The following is a 22806-nucleotide window of genomic DNA, read 5'->3' on the forward strand; positions in this document are numbered from 1 at the left end:
ACCTTTGTATATGTCTCTTTAACCTTGTGTGCAACATCTTTCATCCTCATTATTTCCAGCTCTTCAATGTGATCAATGGATAATGCAGTGTTTTCAATATCTTGAAGAATTTTTAGAGAAACATTATAAAATTGATGTTGTGCACTTATCAATAGGTGTTTCATCAAATGGAGTAGAGTTGGCTGAGATGTTTGGAGTTGCATCAACAATTTTAGATTCATTATCTGATAGATCCATAGAGAAAAAGTGTTACCTAAGAATCAAACAAAATCAAATCAATGTTAGTGTATATGAACATCAATAGGATAAAATAATTTATAGTTTTTCAATTTTGTGTAGTTATATATACATGCAAGTTTATATGGATGCAACCAATTTAAAGTCATTATATTTTGAAATTACATAAGGTACCAATATATTGTAATTTAAGAAATTTTGAAAATAAAATGATTACCTCAATATTCTTCTAAACATTTGAGTCCATTTTCTTTAGCTTTTCCTTTGGAAAGTTATATGCCATTTTTCATTTTCTCATAATGGTCATATGTGAATGGTGGTGTTATTCTAAGACTTTGTAAAGACTTCACACGAGATATTGCCACAAATGTCAAACCTGTTCTCTCTCTTGGACCTATATCAATTGTAGCTTTTGAGAGAGTTAGTCCTTGTGATTTATGAATGGTCAATTCCCATGCCAATCTTAAAGGTAATTGGAGAGTTCTACCCCTTTGTATTGGTATTATTGGAACTATATTTGGTTGATCATCTTGAAAAGGTAACCCAGAGTAATTATCAAATTCAACCAAAACATATGCTAGTGGCTTTGGCAATTTACATTCTGGTTTGTAGATAATCTCTCTAATATAACCCAATGCTCCATTGATAAGACCTGCCTCTACCCAAAGATTTGTAGTCAACATCACTCTTGAATTGTTACTAATTAATAATTCCAAGTCAAGCTCTCCATTTGAATAATCTTCTATTGAATTCAAACTCCCTACTTTTGTTGCAAGACTTTGTGCAATGGGATGCTTCAATAAATGTAACATTATCTTGTTATGGTTATAAACCTTGTCATTTGTGGAGAACAAATGGACACAATTTTAAAAGTCTTCATTTGTGGTAGCATCTAAATTGATAGGAGTTCTCATCATTAGTAATTTTCAGTCTTCAATTTGTGGGTCAGCATCTCTAAGATTTGTTAGAAGTTGACGGAATATTTTCTATTCAATGTTTTCCCCCTCTTTCTAAAAATCTTATCTAAAGTTACCATAGTTTTGAATTCCTCCCACAATAATTTTGCTCATCTTTTGCTATCATATGTAGGTCGTTCACTCACTGGAGGCAATTGACCCAAGTCTCCAACAAGAATCATAGATATACCTAAACAAATTTAAAATTAAAAAAATAAGTTGTTTAGATTTATAATGTCTTTAATATTTATGTACTGTAATAAATATGGCATAATATGATAACATGTAGTAATAGAAGTAAAAATATACCTGCAAAGCTTTGGTCTGAACTTTCTGGAAATGCTTGCTTTAATCTTGAATCTATGTTTTCCAACATAGTCTGACCAATGAAGCTCATTTCATCAATCAATATGTATTTGATATGTTTCATTTCCTCTTGGAAACTTGTAAGATGTGATCCTTCTAGCTATGAAAAATCTTTTACTGGTATTCTTAGCTTTGAATGAATAGTGAAAGCTCCAATATTAAATGTTGCAACTCCTGTTGGTGCTAGTAAAAGAAGGGGAGAGGGACTCGATAAACATGCATTTTGAAGGGCTTCACGAATGGCACCAATCAAATATGACTTTCCTATTCCTATTATTCCTTGAATTATCAAGAACAATGGGCCTCTATCTTCATTGGTGCGGTAGTGTGTCATAACTAAGTTCATTGCCTTTTGTTGTTTATTGCTAAGGGTCATATAATTCAAACATTGAGGAATACCATCATATATGAGACATCCATTTTCCTTCATATTTTTTATGAAATTGACTGCTCTCATTGTACACTCCTCACCTTGATATTCAGTAGACCAATTTGTATTGTTATCAATGTCTCTTCTTCCCAACATATCTATTTATGATAGTTGCATATTTTGACCATTATGAAGTCTAGATATGATTTCCCATTCGTTCTCTATAGTAGTACTTGCAACAGTTTCATCTTCTCCAATATCTGAACCATTATTATTTTTGTTTTCCTCTATAATTGTTTCTCTTTGTATATACCAAGCATTATAACTGAATGACTCCCACTTTTGTATTATGGAATCAATATCCACACCAATATCCCTTTCTATGTCACGAAATGGTTTGTATAGTAATAACTCTATAAAATAGAATTCTGCCCATTTTCATGAAGCACGAGGAGGAATGGATGTAAATCTTGGAAAAACTCTAACTATAGCTGCTTTTTCCCTTGGCTCCCATTTATTTTATCTCTTTCTTTTAGAATTGTATATCCATGATTTTGTTGCATCAATTAATGCAATGCCTTCCATAGATAGAGGCCTTTCTTTATATCCATCAATGAAACATTTTGTATTGTCATCATTGTTCTCCTCATTATTCAGATTTATAGATTTGAACACTTCATGTAAGACATTTATATTGACAAATCTTCTACTACTCTCCATGAGCAGAAGCTCTAACAACATGTGACATGTTTCTTGAGCTCCAATGTCCCTTTCTATCACAGTTTCTGTTAGAAGCCTTCTATATGTATGTGTAGCTAAATCATCAGGTTTTTCCATGTTTGAAAGACACATCAACATCTGGTGGTATGTTTCAGAGCTCTTCTCAGCTTTTGATGCATACTTTGCTATGTATTTAATGACTGCATGTCTGGACAAAACAGGTTGCCAATCTATATTTGCTCTCCATAATTGCAATATGTGACGATTATGTGAGTTAACTCTATCATCATTTCTTGTTGGCTCAAGTTTTTTTTCCCCTGTTCCTATGTCTTCATATAATTTAGATCCAGTAAGATTGAATGGCCAAGGAGCATTATATCTGAAAAGATTATAAGAAGATGAGTGAATAATTATTTCATTAAATAAATAATATGCTTTACAATAAAAAAATATTAATAAGTATAATAGTTACCTACAAACCATCTTTCCTTGTTTTTTGTGTAGACATGCACCCTCTCTACAAATTGTGTGATGCTCAACATAGTTTAGTATTTGTTCATAGTCATTATCAATATCCATATTGGTAAGTTGTGTTGCATTTTTGAGACACGGATGTTCAACAAAATTTTGGAATGCCTACAACAAAATAAACATAGTCGACATATGTTCATTATATAAATATAGTTTTGAAACAATATGTAATATAATAACAAGATATTTTACAAAAAAACAATTTGAAAACACCTATATATTTCTTTGATGTGGATCTTCTCTAGGATTCCATGCATGAATAATGCGATGAAAATATTGCTCAATTTTTCTTTGTTCCTCCTCATTTGACCAATCAATAATGTCTATATTGGGAGCACCATTGATCCATAAAATTCATGCACATGTGGAGATCCTCTATGTTGCCATCCATACCTACACCAAAAATCTTTGACATCCATTCCATTTTCTAGAATTTCTTTTCTGAATATTGTATGTCTTAAATGCATGTAATGTGCAACTATATGAGGATAGTTGATAACATTGTGTTTTCTCCAATTTTGAGCTTCTCGCATATTGGTTGGGCATGTTTCCGGCATTAGAGCATGTAGATCAGGCCATTGCATATCTACTGCACTTAAGGTGAAAAATATTGTTGGAGTTCCAATTTGGTGAAGCATGTCTGTCAATTCTACATGACATTTAGTCTAGTATGACCATGTTCCCCTTAATGTTGTTCCAAACTGCATCAACCTATCAGCTAAAAGAGATTGTGGTATTAGTTCCATATGCTCACATAGCTCATTGATAGTAATGGGCATGTCTTGGATATTTCTTTTCACAAACATTGTAGATGAATTTTGTGTTCGGTGTCTCATTATCATGTTCATCATAAAATATCTAAATCATGGATGTTTTCCAAACCTATGATCCCTATACTGTAATAAATTCTTGACAAATTCATGTAGATGCACATGCCTCATTCGTGGTTCTAACCAATCACATCTTCCATCAGGGAATAGTGTAGGAAATGCCATATCTAGTAAACCTGATGTTACATACTCATTGATAGGAGAAACACCAATACCAAGCCAATCAATCAATTTTGTTGGTTTTGCATCAGGGTTATTAACCCACATTTGAATTAATTCCATTTCTCTTTGGGCATTTGGAGGTTTTGAAGCCATTGATGTAGTGTGCTCTATTGTATTACCTTCATCAATCTCTAATAAAGGACCGACATATGTGAGTTCATTGGTATCTGAGTCAAATTCCATTTGTATTGTAGTCAACCTACTAAATACATTTTCATATATATTCCTTGGTAGGTCATTGAGAGCATTATCATCAATAATAACATCTGAATAAAATTTGTCATGCTCTATTTTTTATTTCAGTGCATTGTAAACATGATCTCTATTGACAGTGAAATTATAATCTGTGCCATGTTGATTCCTTCTTCTAACAATAATAATGGGCAAATTTTGTATTATGTGTGGCAATATCTTTGAAACTTGTTGTACATTTTGAGGAAAACTTATGGTGTGACCTTTGTATTTATATTGACCACCTATTGCATGGGTCACTTGTAGTATTGGGCTTACACGTGCAATCAACATTTCCTCCACTTGTGTCAATTTTGATAAAATCTCTGCTTGTGGCCCAGGATCCATATTGTTTGAACATGAAAATCTATGAACTCCTCTTTCTTGTCTACATTTGTTGCATATAGGACCTTCAAAACTTCGAGATACTTTGACTCTGATATATGATTCTTGACAGACATAACACATCTTTGGGGTTCTAAAACTATCTAGTTGAGATCTAAATTGCATTTGGAATCTTTTGAAATCAAATTGACCCAAACTGTTACAATTGTGTACATTGTGGACTCTACACTGAGCACCTAAATTCATCTATAATGAATTTCTCTGTTAACATGTTTCTGGAGCACGATCTATTAAGACTGAATTTTCATGTTCATCATTGAACTAAATAGTTCCATTAAAGTGAGGATGGGTAGTCTCATTTGTTTCGACATGATCCTCTTGTCTTTCTTGACCTTGAGAATTAGAGGTTTGTGCAGGTGCCATTTGATGATCATTTCTTTTTAGACTTGTATCCTCACTATTATGAACTTCAAAATGATCTACACTTGGATTTTTCTTTTTTTTAGCATATTGTTCTCTATCAGCTTGATTGCGCTTTCTTTTTTGCTCTTCTATCTAAGAGTCTGTTGTTGTTCTCTTCTTTGTGCACGATAGTTCCTACAATACTCCCTTTGGTATTTTCTTATATATAGTCTACGTTGGTCTTCTAATTCAAAATTTCATTTTGGACATCCCATAGCTGATATTGACAAAATATAATAACAAAAAATAAAGTATATTTTAATGTGGTTGATAAAAATATGATTAAATATATACTTCTATATAATTGGTGACTAAGTAATTCATCTATTTGTTTCAATATATGTTTGTATTTGTAGAATAGATGCTTACTTATGAGAGACACATTTAGTTTTTAATTGATTAAGTAATACTGATACAGAAAAAATGAATAAGAATATAAAAGTACATTTACATTGATCTGGTACGACAAATATTACCAAAAATTTATTTATAGGTAGTTTTTGTAAGTACATGAATCCAAAGAAGCCTTGGTGTTAATATCTACTTGTTCAAGCAATGTAAGAAATCATCACATAAAATTTGAAAGTTGAATAATTTATTTAGTTGTGATTTTTGTAACTACACGAACACAAAGAACCCTATTACAACATCTACTTCTTCAAGTAATTTAAGAAATCATCACGTAATATTTCACTATTCCCTAAATCATAATGCTTATCATAATACATCTCCTTGAAAAATGCTTCAATGCTTCTTATTTTGCAGGTTGTTTTTCTAATGAAGGATGCCATTTCTGTCGATATGTTGACATCTGTCTCGTCAACATCATGTATATGCTTTACTAGGTTCTCAATATCAGTTACCATCTCTGTGAAATGGTGAAACATGTTTTTCATTACATTTTCAATGGGTTTTTCTATTTACCCATTTGAATATATGGAAATCGTAGGACTTGATGGAGGTGGTCCATTTACAGTGTCTTCTATATCTGATATTTGTATGACATTATTGTTTTCATTGCAGCACAAGTCCATTGTATATCTAACCTATGAATATAATTGAAATTTATATTATGTAAACTATCAACTTCAGAATTCAAATTTCTATATAATAACACAATAATATAGTACAATGTAAGAAATTTATTTATTATAATAATACCTGAAAATATTATTCAAGAAAGAAAATCAGTCAAATGTGTTGTATGAGCAATATAGTAGATACCTACAATTTGAAATAAAACAATATAGTATTAGTCTTGAAGATATTGTGATTTTGTGCATTTAAACATATAATTTGATTGTTGAAAAGAACTATTGTAAAATGATACATTATAACAAAACTTATTCAGAATATTAAAAAGAAACAACAAATTCACTAACCTATGTGCTTGATTTCTGTGAGGCTATTGTGTGTGAGGAGCTAACCGTAGATTTACCATTTATAAGATTTTTTAGTAACAATTTATCTAATTTTGTGGAAAAAAATTAACACATTGCAAGTAGTTGAAGAGCTAAAATGAAGAACTGGACTTGTCAGCGACAAGTATTTAATTTTGATCTATAGTTTAGTTGAAAATTGATGAAGTGATAATTTAAAATTGTCAAACTATAATTGATAAAATAAAATTAAAAAAGATTCCATAATGGTTGCTAAAAAAAGAAAGAGGTGGTCCCTATCAGCATAACAAGTAAGGATGATGGATGTTGCACATCACCAACATAAGTAGGGAGCAGACACATAATAAATGCAATAAAATTGTTGTTTAATTATGCGGTTACTATAGTCCAGCATTCTCAGGTTTTGTGGCCATTCACTTGATTAATGATTGCCCAGAAATATAACAGTGACATAAATCTAAACCTAACTCTATGGACATGGTTCTCCAAAACCATGGTGCAGCCCATCCGAATCTGACATTTATATTCTATGGGATCTCCTTCACTGCATGCCAAGTAGTATTAGCGGCATGATTATCTGTAAATATTTTATGGTAGCTCATTCATTGCGTGCTAGGCGGTATTTCCTTCATTGCATGCTAGGCAGTATTAGCGGCATGATAATCTGTAAATATTTTATGGGATCTCCTTCACTAAATGTCAAGCAGTATTAGTGGCATGATTATCATCTATAAATATCAGCAACATAATATGATCCATCTTTAACGTAATTAGCGTAATTGTTGTTTAATTATGTGAATACCATAGTCCAGCATTCTCGGGTTTCATGGCCATTCACTTGATTAATGATTAATGCTTATTTATATTTAGCTTAATATAAATTGCTTCACATGTACTGCAAGAAACAAATAATAGTTCAGATTATTGGGTCATTAAGAAACTCATTAGATTCATATCTGAACCATTATATTCATATATGTTCACTATATGTGAACAGATATGAATATAATGGTTCAGATATGAATCTAATGAGTTGCGAAATAAATAGCTATGATATATCATCCTTGAATCCGACTGTCAATGGGCGTAATCAATGGTGTAATAAATATTGTTTTCATTCAATAAACAATCAAAATCATATCTAATCTAGCTGTGACCTATGAGTCGACGTATTGAATCACTCAATAAACAATAAACAATCAAAATCACTGGCTATGAGTCGGCGTATTGAATCTGACTGTGAGTCACCATATTGTTTTCATTCAAGTTATTCAAATTACAATCAAAATGATATCCCATGCTAATCGGTGTAATAAATATAGTTTTGATGGACACGGGAAGACTATAATCCATCTTCCACATCTCTCAATGTAGATACACCTATTGGCGTAATAACATATTAAATATTAACCAAAAAAATTTTAATATTAAGTATCGATATTCTTCCAAAAATGTATTGCTAAGTAAAATAAAAACATTGAAATAATGTACAAATATAATAAGTGTGGCCACCAAATAATCTATAGGGTTTGTTTGGCTATGGGGATAAGAATATGGGAATAGGAATACGTATTCTGGAATTGTTATTTTAGAATAGAAAATAAGAATATGTATTCCTATTCTTGTTTGGTTCGGTTGGAATTTGTTGGGGAATTGGGATAAGAATATGGGAATAGGAATACGTATTCTAGAATTGTTATTTTAGAATTGAAAATAAGAATATGTATTCCTAATCTTGTTTGGTTCGGTTGGAATTTGATGGGGAAGTCACAGCCCAAAAATTTAAGTTTTCTAAAATAAATCAAATTGGAATAGGAATACGTATTTCAATTCCACATATTTCGGTGGAATTGCAATGCTCATTTTTAGGCTAAAATTAGAATTTGTATTCCTATTCACAATTACAATTTAGTACATCCAAACATAGAATTCATATAATTCAAAATTTAAATATGTCGACTGCTAAACAGACCCTTTTAACATGTTTCAATAGTCGGTTTGGCCAAGTTTCGGCTCTATCAATAATTTAATTTATAGAGTGAATAACATAACATTATTATTATTATTGAGTAAAGATATCATAATATCACAATTATGTACTCGTTTGCATGTGGTTCACAAACAATATCAAATTTTAAACTATATCAATATTAAAATATTGAATTTGAAACCATACCAATATTGAAGTACTACTGGACTGAAATTTGGCAGGCCAGAGACTATTATACATATTATTAGTGGTGCAAACATAAAAGGCACTGAAAATAGAAGCCATGCACCTTGCTATCTCAAATTAACTAGAATGTTTGTTTAGAATTACCATCCATTGACTTCCAACTATATTACCCAAAATATATATATGATTTTGAACTATGCCTTTCATAATAATCTAAGTTTAGATTATGATAATTTGTGCTTTGTTGTAAAAAAGTTGAGAGGCCATGCACCTTGCGATCTCAAGTTAATTAGAGTGTTTGTTTCAAGCTACAGTCAATTGATTTCCAACTATATTAAAAAAATGATAATATGATTTCAAACTATTCTTTTTATAATAATCTAATTAAGTCGAGAGCCTTTCTACAGTGGTAGCAATCTTCAATGTAAACATTTTTCATTTTGAAAAAAAAATTGACGTTCATTTACATGTTAGAAAAACAAAATAGAAATAGACTAAATATAATTAAAATCATGAAAATTACAGAGAAGAAATGGAAGTAAAAATGAGGTAAATCAAGACTCTCGAATCATTTCCTCATGCCTCTTAGACTCACATAAATATGCAATGATGAAAATTATAGGATTATGAAAATAGGTGCCTAGAAAAGGATATCTTTCAGCTTATTTTATATATACAAAAATATATATAAGCTAGTCTTAGATGGTGATAAATGAATAAATGAACCTTTTTATTATTATTTAATATTAAATATAAATCATAATACCATTTTTATTTTTATTTTTATTATTAATAAATTTCACTAAACAACATTGTATGTGCTGCACAACCATTGGGTGCACCTTGCTATCTCATTTGTTTCCAACTTAAAAAAGATAATATAATTTTTGAACTATGTTTTTTTAATAATAATATAATTTTAAATGGTGATAACTTATGCTATTTTTATTTTAAAAAATCGGTCCTAAATAGAAGGCATTGAAGTGCCAAATGGAAGAAACTCACATTTGCGGGTGGATGGTTGCACTTACACTACCTCTGGAATAGGTAGAAGCAAAGGGCATTTCATATTTATTTTCATTAAGATGCTTAGTCTGAAATAAATAGAGCAAAAGAGTGGAGGGTAGATTCTTTAACCCTTTCTATGAAGTTGTTACAGTGGTTTGATAATAAGCTAATCAATTCCATTAATTCAATAGTTTTTTCTTATATAATCTGTGTTTATTCTTTTCATAAATTTCTTATGATTTTATTATCAACATGTTATCTTTTATTCTCTAATTTTTTACTTATATGGATTCGTGTGAATCACTATTCATGAAACATAAGTCGATGACTTTGACTCAAAAATTGCACAATTAAATCGTGATAACAAATTCTTAACCCATTTTTTCTGCTACATTCTCTGGAGGATATGGTTAGTGATGTTAAGGAGAAGAGGAACAAGGGGCATAACTTCACCATTATTCACCAAGGCCTAATTTTTCTCTTATACCAATTCCATCTTGCCCTTGCCCCCCTAGGGTGGTGGCGGTTGACAACCAGCACCACCGTCAAAGTTCACCCCCGAGTACCAGCACTAGTACCAAAATTCATACCCCATGGCCTTCCTAGCCATGAAAATAAGAAAAAGAAGAAAATTGAAGTCATTGTGGAACAAAAGGGTAGCAAAAAGGTTAAAGTTGAAAAATCGATGGAGGTGGAAGAGGAGGAGGAGGAGGGAAGCGGAAAGGGTAGGAGAAAGTTAGGAAGACTTGCCCAATCCTAGGCAAGGCATAAGCAAAAATCTAATAGATTTAGGGTTGAAGAGGTGGAGGAGGAGAGCTCTAAGAACAATGAAAGGGAGAGGTAGGAGGAGAATAACTTTGACTCCAAGAGAGAAAAAGGGAAAGAGGAGGTAGATAAAAGTGAGAATTATGTTGACAATTTTGTTGATAATGCCCAGATGTCTGTTGGAAATACTCAAGTGTCAGCTAGAAATGTCATCACTATGGAGACTACCCATGTTTCGGCCAGCTTCACCCTGCAACCCATTACCTTCTGTGAAGATAGTAGCAAAGTGGATACCTCCCACATTACCATTTCCTCCCCGGTCAGGGAAAAATCCAAATTTTTTACTAACCCAAAGGTTTTGCAAGATGAAAACCAAGCAGAAAAAGCTAAAGAGGAAGTTAAAAAGGAGGGAATTGAAAACAAAGAGAAGGTCAAGGAGAAAAAGGGGGCAATTGCCCAACTAGATCAAAAGGTTAAAACTTTAGAGGAAGGATTCTTCAACTTCTCTAAATTTTCCCTGAAAGTCACTCATGCTACTGCCACCACCCTCCAAATGTTGGTGCATGAGAAAGAAGAAACAGGGCTGGATATGGAATATCATAAGCTCCTCTTTAAGTTTCTTGTTGATGATTGGGCTAGGGTTTTATTGGCTGGGAAGGGAAAGGAAAAAACTGAGAAATAAGTCTATAGTTTTAAGGGATCATTGGATCCTAGTTGTTTTATGTTATTATGTTGTTACTTGGTTTTCTAGTATCCAGCTATTACACAGACTTGGGTTGGCTTGATTGTGCTAACAATTTTTTATTATGAACTTCAGTAGTATAGTTAACTCTATAGATGTCTGCTTTAGATTAGTTGTTTCTATTCATAGTAGTATGATGGTTAGTAGTTTCGGTAGAATTATAGTGGTTAAGTTACTTCTTGTTTTTTTTTTTGTTTCAATAATGTTCTCTATTGGTTTTTGTTGGTGATGTGTTGGTTACCAGCCTTTTGGTTGTAAGGGTCAACCCCCTTGTTTTTGGTCACTTTTAATTTCAAAACAAATTCTTAAACTGATAAAAATCTTTTCAATAAAAATAACACAAGTCACCAACATACCAAAGAATAGATTGTTACATTATATTTTCCATCTTTGGAAAGTTCCAAATCTTGTATTTCAGAAGAATTGAACCATGTTTTCATCTATATGATAGTGCAAACGTATGTCACAAGGTTCCAATTCGAATTCAAGTTTGAATTCAGCAAGGGTTAAAATTTCCAAAACAAAATGATATTAAATTTACCTTATATAAACTTGTTTTTTTTTAAATAAAAGAAATATATTCACAGAATTATCAAAATAATTTAACATTACTAAATAACTAAACTAAATAATGCAATATTATTATAAAATAAAATAATATTATATTAAGTATAATGATTAGCTGAAATTTGAATTTCATTTATGTATCCTTTAACTTAGGTGCAAACCCTCTCTATGTGAAGAATAGTCCAATGTTACCTTCTATTATTTATTGAGACCATCGATAGACTTCAAATATGGGAACTCTAAGCATAGAGAGAGAAGGGAAAGTCATAATAAAAAAATAAAAGTGACAAAAATAAAAATAAGAAAATTTATAATTAAAATTAATTAATTATCTCTAAAATATTATTAATATTATTAAATTAATTAAAGAATTCTAAGTATTATATCTTATTAATCTATATCTATCTAATTATTATTATTATTATTATTATTATTATTATATATATTTATTTATTTATTTATTTATTTATATTTGGAATTTAAGTATTCTAATGATATCAATTAATTATATGTACAATATCATTTTAATTGATAAAATTTAAATAATATTTTAGTAGTTGGTTTTTAATTCACACTATCATAATGGTTTTAAATAACCCACTGTCAATATTTTAGCTATTAGTTTCTTATAACCCAATCAATTGCACAATAAATTCACAAAAAGAAGCTCAATAAGAAGCTAAATAGTGGAAGCAAAATAACAAAAGCCAAACACACATAGACAATAGCACAAACATACCTAGGAAACCCCATCTTGGGGAAAAACCTACAACTGTTGGATCTTCTATTCAGCCTAACAACAAACTTTCTCTTCCAAAATATGATAGAATCCAATTCAATACAAGTTTTCCACTACAATCTTACATATATATAGCCCAACTTATTTACTTAGCTTGCAAGAAAAAAAACATTTTCTTGCTTTCTTAGGCTTTAAATCATATATAAAATCACTTCTTATTTTTCTCAAACTCACAAACTTACAAAAATTCTTTTAAAGAATAAAAATACTTTAAATCATATATAAAATCACTTCTTATTTTTCTCAAACTCACAAACTTACAAAAATTCTTTTAAAGAATAAAAACAAAGTTGTTGCTAAATATCCAACTCAAGTTCTTTAAAGAAACTTCTCTCCACCGTCTAAACTAAACAACAAAAAACTAACACTCCCTCTTAGTGAGGAAGGTGTTCTACACAACACTTAGCTTATCTCTAAAGAATACAGACTTATTCTTCACCAAATCTTGTATCAATATATCTTCTATTTGTTTGTCAATAAGAACGTACTGGAGTTTTGTTGACTAGTTCTCCACTCAATCTCTAATGAAGAAAACCTACAATGGCACCTTCTATCCAAATTCAAGAGCAATAACAAACTATAAGATTTCTATAGTAGTTATACAAAAATAACTTCAGCTTCACAATCCTCTCTTTACTAAGATAAAAAAAAACTCTCATTGAATGTGCACACAAAAACTTGTGCTGAAAACTGTCTTTGGAAGAATCTAAAAAATTCACAACTAAAAGTATAGCAATTTCTATCCACAAGAATAATCACCTCCACTTCCCTCGTTGAAAATGTTCTTTCTTCATCTTCCCCAGCTTCTCTTGGAAATCTCTTCCTCATGGGAAATCACTTGTTCTATGTCTCCAGGAAATCTCTTCCTCTCAACATATCCAAGAAATCTCCTCCTCTCAATATTTTGAGGAAATCTCTTCCTGTAGGAAATCGCTTCCCCAATGTCTCCACGCAACCCATCACTATGAAAACCCCATGCCAAAGGATGATCACCATAGCCACCTTGCAACCTATCTTTACTTGGTCACTAGTTGTAATAGCCATAAAAGAAACTCGAGACAAATCTTTTTTTTTAATTTGTGTCATAGATCTTGGCTCTATATTCAGAGTTCAGAGCTCTGATACTATGTTAATTTCTTATAATTGAGTTAAGGATCAATTGCACAATAAATACACAAAAAGAAGCTCAATTTGATTTATAACAATTAATACTCTAGGTTAATTAACATAAGCTAAATAGCAAAAGAAAAATAACAAAAGTCAAACACACAGACAATAACACGGATATACCCAGGAAACCCCAACTTGGGGAAAAACTTGCAAGTTTGCAACTGTTGGATTTTCTATTGAAACTAACAATAAACTTTCTATTCCAAAATACAATAGAATCCAATTCAATACAAGTTTGCTACTACAATCTTACATATATAGAGCCTAGTTGCTTTACTTAGCCTGCAAGAAAAGAATGTTTTCTTGCTTTCTTAGGCTTTAAATCATATATAAAATCACTTCTTATTTTTCTCAAACTTACAAACTTAGAAATTATCTTTTAAAGAATAAAAACAAAGTTGTTGCTAAATATCCAACTCAATTTGCTTTAAAGCAACTTCACTCCACCTTCCGAACTAAACAACAAAAAACTAACATTAACTAATATATTTGTTTTGTCAATTCTGCTGAAAAATCTAGATGTGGTGATTTTTCTCTTTAGAGTTTCCAAAAATCGCACCAATTACAAGAATTTTACAGAATCGAAATGAAACTAGAGTAAAAAAATTGTTAGCTTTTGCCTTTTTTTGCTTTACTAATCCCTTGTTTTGCATTTTGTAAATTCTCTTCGATTGATTTTAGCACTTTTACCAAATTTTTACATGTTAATGGAGTATACAATATGGATGTAGTAACTTCTCTTCTTTTTTAAGAAATGATATAGTTTTGTTATTATTGAATTCTTTAATCAATTTTTTTTTCTTTCACAACAAGGATTTTGGGGATATCTCCTATGATGGATTAGGGGTCAAATTTCTTGTGTATTTTAAATTGAGTCAAGTGACATAATGCTCAAATCTTTAAAAGGGGCTTTTGGATGCACAAAATTAGGAGAAACGGTGTCATTCAAATAGTTGAAGCTTAGTTAGAGAAGGCTATTTGGCAAGGAAGGAGGAAGAAATGATATTTTGGACATGTGGAGGGTTTTCCCCTATACTAGCATACTCTCTCTAAAGAACTTTCCAAACTCCTTAGCCACAATACATCAAATTGCAGTCATTTTCTTTGTTCACCATGTTCACCCTGCAGTTGAAGGGAGATCAATTTCAAAGGTTCTTGGAACTATCTAGAAATTACAGATATTTTATTTTTAATATTTTTTGGATTAGAAAAATGATAGTATTTCTTGAGGAAAATAAGAATAGCCAATCAAAAAGAAGAAATTATTGTTGAAAAATAATTTAAAAATAATTATATTTCAAATTTTAGTATTTAAAAAATAAAATTGTCTAAAAACTAATTGAAGCTCTCTCTGAAGAACTTTTTTGTCTTCATGCATGTGCAATTGCAGCATCTTTTTATGTTCACCGTGTTCACCCTATAGCTGAAGGGAGATCAATTTCAGAGTTTCTTGGAACTACTTAAAAATTATAGATATTTAATTTTTAATATTTAAAATAATAATATTCTTTAAGAAAAAATAAGAACAGTCAATCAAAAAATAGAAAGAATTGATTAAAAATAATTTAATTTTTTTTCTATTTTCAAACTTTAGTATTTCACTAATTTTTGTCTAAAAATTAATTGAAGTGAAACAACTAAAACATTAGTTCTTCGCCTATCTAATAAACTAGCAGTCAAATGCTTTTGTAAATGCAATGAGTGCACCGATACGAAATGATATTTAGAAGAAAAAATTAGAATGAACATTAAATAATGTAAACATAAATTTATTTTAAATGAAAATTTAAAAAATTAATAAGTTGAAGATTAAAACATAGATATAAAATTTAGAATATTTAGGAAATTCAAATATTTCTTAAGAAAGATGTTCAATAGATTTAAGATTTTACAAGTACTAGTAATTTATACTCATCTTTTATTGACATAAAAAAAATTATTTTAATCCTAAAATAAAACATATTAAACAATATACAAGGTTTGGGTTTTAATATGGTTTACTATTAAATTAATATTTTATTTTATTTTAATTTAATTATATACAATTTCATTTAAGTATACAAATTTTGATTTACTTATCTAAAGTTACACTTAATTATTTGCACATTGATTTAACTTTTCTACATAATTATGAAATAAAACATATTGAAATTTAGAAAATCTTATTAATTTTGCTTCATTCCTCATTTTTACTTTCACATGAATTAAACAAATTTACTTTAGGTGAGAGTTAAATCTAGGTTTATTGTTAGAGTTATTATTTTGTTTTATTTAAGATTTAATTTTATTTGATAAAATCAAACGTCAATACTATTTATTTTATATGCAAAACTCATTTTAAATTATTACTATTGTGATTAGCCAATAATGGCATGTTGTGATGGTTAAGTTGTTGAGTTGTTGTCCTTGTCATCAAGGTTCAAATCTAATGGGGATGAGGTCCCCCATTTGTGGCCTCACTGGTTCATAGCTCTAGGTCAAAGCGTTTACCCCTCTTTTAAAAAATAAATTAATATTGTGATTAAATTATGGTAAATGAAGATTTAAAATTTTTTTTAAAAATTATTTTATTTTAATCATTTAAAATAACAATTACTAAAACTTATGACAAAAATTTAGGTTTAAAAAACTTTTTATTCTAAATTTAACTTTTACATTTAAATCATTTATATAAATTTTCCATTCTATTTTATTTATTTTTGAATAGCAATTAATGAAAATTTTAATTATTGAATTTTAATTTAAATACTAGGGAACTTTGATGTAAATTTATACAAATATATTATATTTAAAACTATATAATCACAACAACAAAATGGGCTTATGGATAAAATATCTTTCTATTTTAATCCATAATTTTAAAATACACGAAATTATTTTCTTGATTTATTAAAATAAAATAAAATGAAAAGAAATGAAACTAAAAATGTAATATATACATAATATAAAAAAATTCATAAATCTTAAGAGTTAGAATGACTCATGGTTGAAACTAGATAATTTTTTCTTGCTTCAGAATTCAAGTTCAAGAAAATTTCTTAAAAATATTAGTCTACTATTTTTGAAATATAAAGCGACCAAAACAAGGGGGTTAGCCCTTACAAACAAAATGTTGGCAACCAGCACACTACCAGCAAAAACAAGCAAGAGGCATCACTACAATAGAGAACTACGCTAACAACCAAGAAACTACTAGCTAGCAGAGAATTAACTAAAATAAATTAACAGCTATAGTACTAACCATACTATGATTGTTCAAAGCATAAATTGTTGGCATAAACAAACCAACCCATCCCAGAAATAGCACATTACCATTTACATTTATCAGAGTAACATCTATTTTAGTGTTGAAAACTATATTACTAATCATACTATTAAAGTTCAGAATATAAAATTGTTGGCATAAACAAGCCAACCCAAGTCTAAGTAACAGTTGTAAACTAGCAAACCAGATAATAGCCAAAAACAAAAAAACAACTAGGGTCATATTACCCTCAATGGTTACCATATTATTTTTTATCCTTTTCGTTTCCTTTCCCAGCTAGAAGCACCCTAGCCCAATCCTCAGCTAGAAACTTATAGAGGAGCTTGTTTTCCTCCATGTCTAGCCCCGTTTCATCCTTCTCCTATGCCAGCAATTGGAGGGTGGTAGCAGTAGCATGAGTAACCTTCAGTGCAAATTTAGAGAACGAGTAGAACCCTTCCTCTAAAGATTTGACCCTTTTTCCCATTCGTGCCTTCTTCTCATTATGTTCCTCTTCTTCCTCTTTGTTTTCTTTTTCATCATTTTTATACACCTCTTTAGTCTTTGTCAAGGGCTAGTTCTCATCCTGTAAAACCTAAGGGTTAGTAAAAACATTGATTTTTTCCTTTACCAAAGAGGAGATGGTGATAGGGGAGGTGTCCACTTTGTTGTTGTCCTCACAGAAGGTAATAGGTTGTAGTGTAAAGCTCATCGACACATGTGTGGTCTCAGTGGTATTGACATTACCAGCAGACACCTGGGTATTACCAGCAAACACTAGGGTATTATCAACAAATTTTTTACTTTTTTCTTTCTCCTCATTCCCCTTTTCTCTCTTGGAGTCAAAAAAAATTTCCTCCTCAAGTTCTCTTTCATTATTTTCAGAACTCTCCTCCTCTACCTCGTCAACCCTATATCTATTAGCTTTTTGTTTATACCTTGCCTATGTTTTTGCAAGCCTTCCTGACCTTCTCCTACCCTTTCCACCTCCTTCCTCTTCTGACTCCTCAATTCCACCTTCACTGGTTTTTCAATTTTGATTTTTTTACTACCCTTTTGTTCAATAACCAGTTCTAGGTTTTTCTTTTTCTTATTTTCTCTACTAGGGGAAGGGCACGAAGTGTGGATTCTAGTACCAATGCTGGTACTTGGCAGGGAATTTTGGTGGTGGCACTAATTTTCAACCACAAAAACCCTAGGGGCTAGAGGGCGAGATGGAACTGATAGAGTCTAAAAATTAAGCCCTAGTGGATGATGGTAAAATTATCACCCTTACTTCTCTTCTCCCTAACATCACTAATCATATCCTCAAGGGAATGTAACAGAAAGAATAGAATAGAAATGAAGTCTCTATTTCTAAAATGGTTCAAGAGGGGGAAGTAATAATAATAATAAACTCAAACCTACCTTCGAGTGTGAGGTACTTCATTAACACCAGACAGACATCTTCCCATGGAGTTGGTAGCTTATCCCTTCGGAAGCCTCCTCTATAGAGAACAAGTTCTTCATCCTCTACAAAAAAACTATTCATGTTGGCCTCATCCACCACTTCCGTAACCTTCTTCCATTTCTTCCCCTTCATGGACAACCCAGCAGCCATTGCAATAACATCCTCATTAACTTGAAATGTAATACCATTTATGGTAACCCTACGGTCATTCCACCCGTTCACAAATTGAAGAGAACAAATTTTGTCATACCCCGCAATTGCCTGCATATAAGGAAGAAATCCCCCTTCTTTTAACAAGAACCAGGTTTCCATCCTATCTTTGAAATTTTTTATCTTTGTTGGCTCCAGACGATTCAAATCTCCACCCATTTCTTCCTCGCTAATTCTTGATCCACCAACTTCAGTAATTTGCATTTGAACCTTCTTGTCGTCAATCTTTCTATCAACAAGGATATTATTAAACATCAACAGCATAGCAATGATGCAAATAACCTCTATAGGGTCTTTAAACTTCTCACAAGCAAGTTTTCGAGTCGCTTCGAAATCCCATTCATTTTCATTATGGGATTCATGCGTACTTAGCATCATTACTCTACAATCCCTAAAATCTACTATTGACAAGGAAGTAAATTTATTAATTTACTTTGACAGAAAATCTAGAAAAGATATGATAAAATAGAGTTTGAATTAAATAGATTTACTTTATATGAGGATTTAATTTTAGGTTTATTAGTTAAATTACTATTTAGTTTTATTTAAGATTTAAATTTATTTGTTAAAATTAGAAGTTATTACTATTTATTTTATATAAATCTCATTTTCAATAATTAATATTATGATTAAATTGTGCTAAATTAAGATTTAAAATAAAATTTTATACTTATTTTTCATGTAAAATAAAAATCACATACAAATCATCATGTAATAAGTTATTATTCTAAAATCTAAACTATAAAGCAATTTTCCATTTTATTTTATTTATTTTTGCATAACAATTATTAGAATTTTAAAATATTCAATTTTGACTTAATTACTTGAATTTATTAGAGAACTTTGATGAGGTTACATAAATATTGTATATTTAAAACTATTTATCACAACAAACAAAGGTCTTATACGTGAGATATTTCTCCATTTTAATCAATAATTTTTAAATGTGAAAAAATATTTTCTTGATTCATTAGAATAAAATAAAAATATTAAACTTACATCATGAAAAGAAAAGAAAAAGTAATATGTACATAAAATAAAATAAAATCATAAATTTGAGAGTTAGAATTACTAATGGTTTAAATTATATAAATTTTTCATGGTTCAAAATTCAAATTTAAGAAAATTGCTTAGATAATATTAGTCTATTGTTGATAGGGAAGTAAATTTCTTTACTTTGATAGAAAATCCAAAAATGATATGATTAAATAGGGTAACAAGATCTATACAAACAATCAAAATTGGATAAGATAGAATGTCTATAACTTGGGGGTGTAAAAGAGGGCTTTGTAGGTAACAATGATTTTTTATTTTCAATTTACACTAATTTAGAGTACTCTAAATTCAAACAAATAGAAAAATAGGGGAGCATTTTCTTCTAATTTCATTTCTGATTTACAAAATAGGAGTAAAATAGATGATAGAAAACACGAGCAAAGCAAGAAGGTACAACAACACAAGGAGGTGTTGAAGCATCCAAAGGAATTAAATAAATTGCATCCACTCATTTATTTTAAGAGCTAACCAAGAGAAATTGTATCTTTCCTTCTTCCAAAAACCCTTCAATTGCCCATTTGTAGAAAGCAAGACAAGTTTCTAAACAAATGCAGAATAAAAACAAGGAAAGTTTTTTTAAGTCATTTTAGAAACAACTAAATTCATATAAATTTTTCTTATTTTAATATCTTATCCAATAACAATTTTTTAAAACTGTAAAGAGAATATTATATATTGTTCAAAAACACATAGTGAGGATTAATCTAAATTCCACAATTTAAGCAGATGTATGGAATGAGTCACTTTCATTGAAAAAGATAATTATCCAGGAAAAGTCTTACAACTTTTCTGACACAAAATGCATTTCCAGGAGCAAAGCTCCCACATAAAGCCTATCGATTTAACTAGCAGTCGCATGCTTTTGTACAGCAACAGTACACCGATAGAAGATGAGATTTAAGAGAAAATGTAGAATGACATTAATAATGTAAATATAAGTTTTTTTTTTAAATAAAAATAAAAAATAAAAAAGTTGAAGATTAAAACATAGATATAAGATTTACAATATTTAAAATTTTGAATATTGCTTAAGAAATATGTTCAATAATTTTAAGAGTTTACAAATAAATTCAATTTATCAAATATTAAAAAAAAATCATTTAAAAAAAGCCTCATCAAAAAATGTATTATGGAAAAATAATAAGAGAAATATGAAAAAATAACGTCTCTAACAAATATTTTATTGACTAAATAAATTATAGAAATTGAAAACACAATATTTAAAGAAAAAACTAAACTAATATAAAAAAAATAAAAACTAAAACCTAAATCAATTTAAAAAATCAAAAGTCAAATAAATAAAAAGAGATCACAACATAAGCTAATTTGTGGAGGTCAAAGTAATTATTTTTTAATTAAATAAGAAAAGAAAAACTATAGTTAAAAGTGGATATTTAAAATATAATCTTATGTGAACAAATTAGACCATTAATAATTTTCAATTTAAATAACATAATATTTATTAAAATCTTTTATTACTAAAATCTTTTAAATAGATTAGTAAATATTATTTATTTAAATTAAATTTATCAAATATGAAAAAAATAATCATTTAAAAAATCCATCAAAAAATCTATTATAAAAAATTAGTAAGAGAAATACAAAATAATAATATGTCTAACAAATATTCTATTGACTAAATAAATTATAAAAACTAAAAAATAATAATTAAAGAAAAAAATAAATTAATATAAAAACTAATTTAAAATTAAAATCTAAATCAATTTTAAAAGTCAAAAGTTAAATGAATAGAGATCACAACATGAGCTAATGTGGAGATCACAACTTTTTTTATTTTTTTATTTTTTTTAAATAGTTAAAAGTGGAGATAACAACTAATAACTACAAAAAAAAAGAGTTAAAAGTAAAGTGAGATAAAAACTAGTCGGTAAATAACTAACAGGAAAGATTTGCAATTTTCCGGCCAAACTAACAACTTTTCTATCAAAAATTAAATTTTCGAGAACAAAGTTCCCACAAATAGCCTATCGGCTAAATTAGTCACTTTTCACCAAATTTTTGATCACATCCAATGAAGACTTTTTATGATCCATTCCACACTATTATTGTCAACTAAATATATACCATCTATCTAATGAGATTTACTAATCATTGTGTTGGTTGGATTTCGTTTTAGCTGTGCCTTCAATTTTGGTTGAACTTCAGTCTCCAAGTAATAGGAACTCTAATACCAAAACGGATGTAGCAAATGAGAACCTCTATTCTCCTCTTGGCAAATAAAATCCACATTAGATGATGAGTATAAACATCGTTACAAATAAAACAAGTGCCACATAGTGGCTTGTATTTGAAATTTTTGAAATATTTTATTTACGTTAAGAAATTTTTTAATCAAATGATTTCTTCACTTTAACATTAAACTAAATGAAAAAATAATCCCTAATATTCAATCAAATAAAATACTAACTGTAATATTTTGAAGAAAAAAATTGAAGTCTAATTTAAATAAATTTAAATTCTTGTAAAAAACTAATGTAATTTGAGTATAAAGAATAAGTAATGTTTACCTTAATTTTTCAAATATTTTATTTCTTTAAGTTCAACAAAATTGAGTCTAAAATATTTCTTCACATTTTAACATTCAATCAAATAAAATACCAATATTAACATTTTTTTTTAAAATAAATTTAAACTCAAAAACAGATTGTAATGCTTATAAACAAAGCAATGAAAATTGAATATAACTAAAGAAAAAGTCCATGTTAATCTTCTTCTTTTTTTTTTCAAACTAATTGAGTAATTTGCCTAATATTTTTAGCATCCTAAAATATTGCCTACTAGTATGGTAGTGTTTCCTAGAAATCCAGTCCTATAAGACCCAAACTATATTAGCTAATCAGGTTGAAATAACATAACTTTTCCAAATTTAGAAATTTAAAAATGCACATGTATACTTTACAAAAATCAAAATTGAAAATAAAATATAGA

This window comes from Cupressus sempervirens, chromosome 9, assembly GCF_028749045.1.
Source record: "Cupressus sempervirens isolate cs-2001-9-10 chromosome 9, ASM2874904v1, whole genome shotgun sequence".
NCBI classification, from domain to species: Eukaryota; Viridiplantae; Streptophyta; class Pinopsida; order Cupressales; family Cupressaceae; genus Cupressus; species Cupressus sempervirens.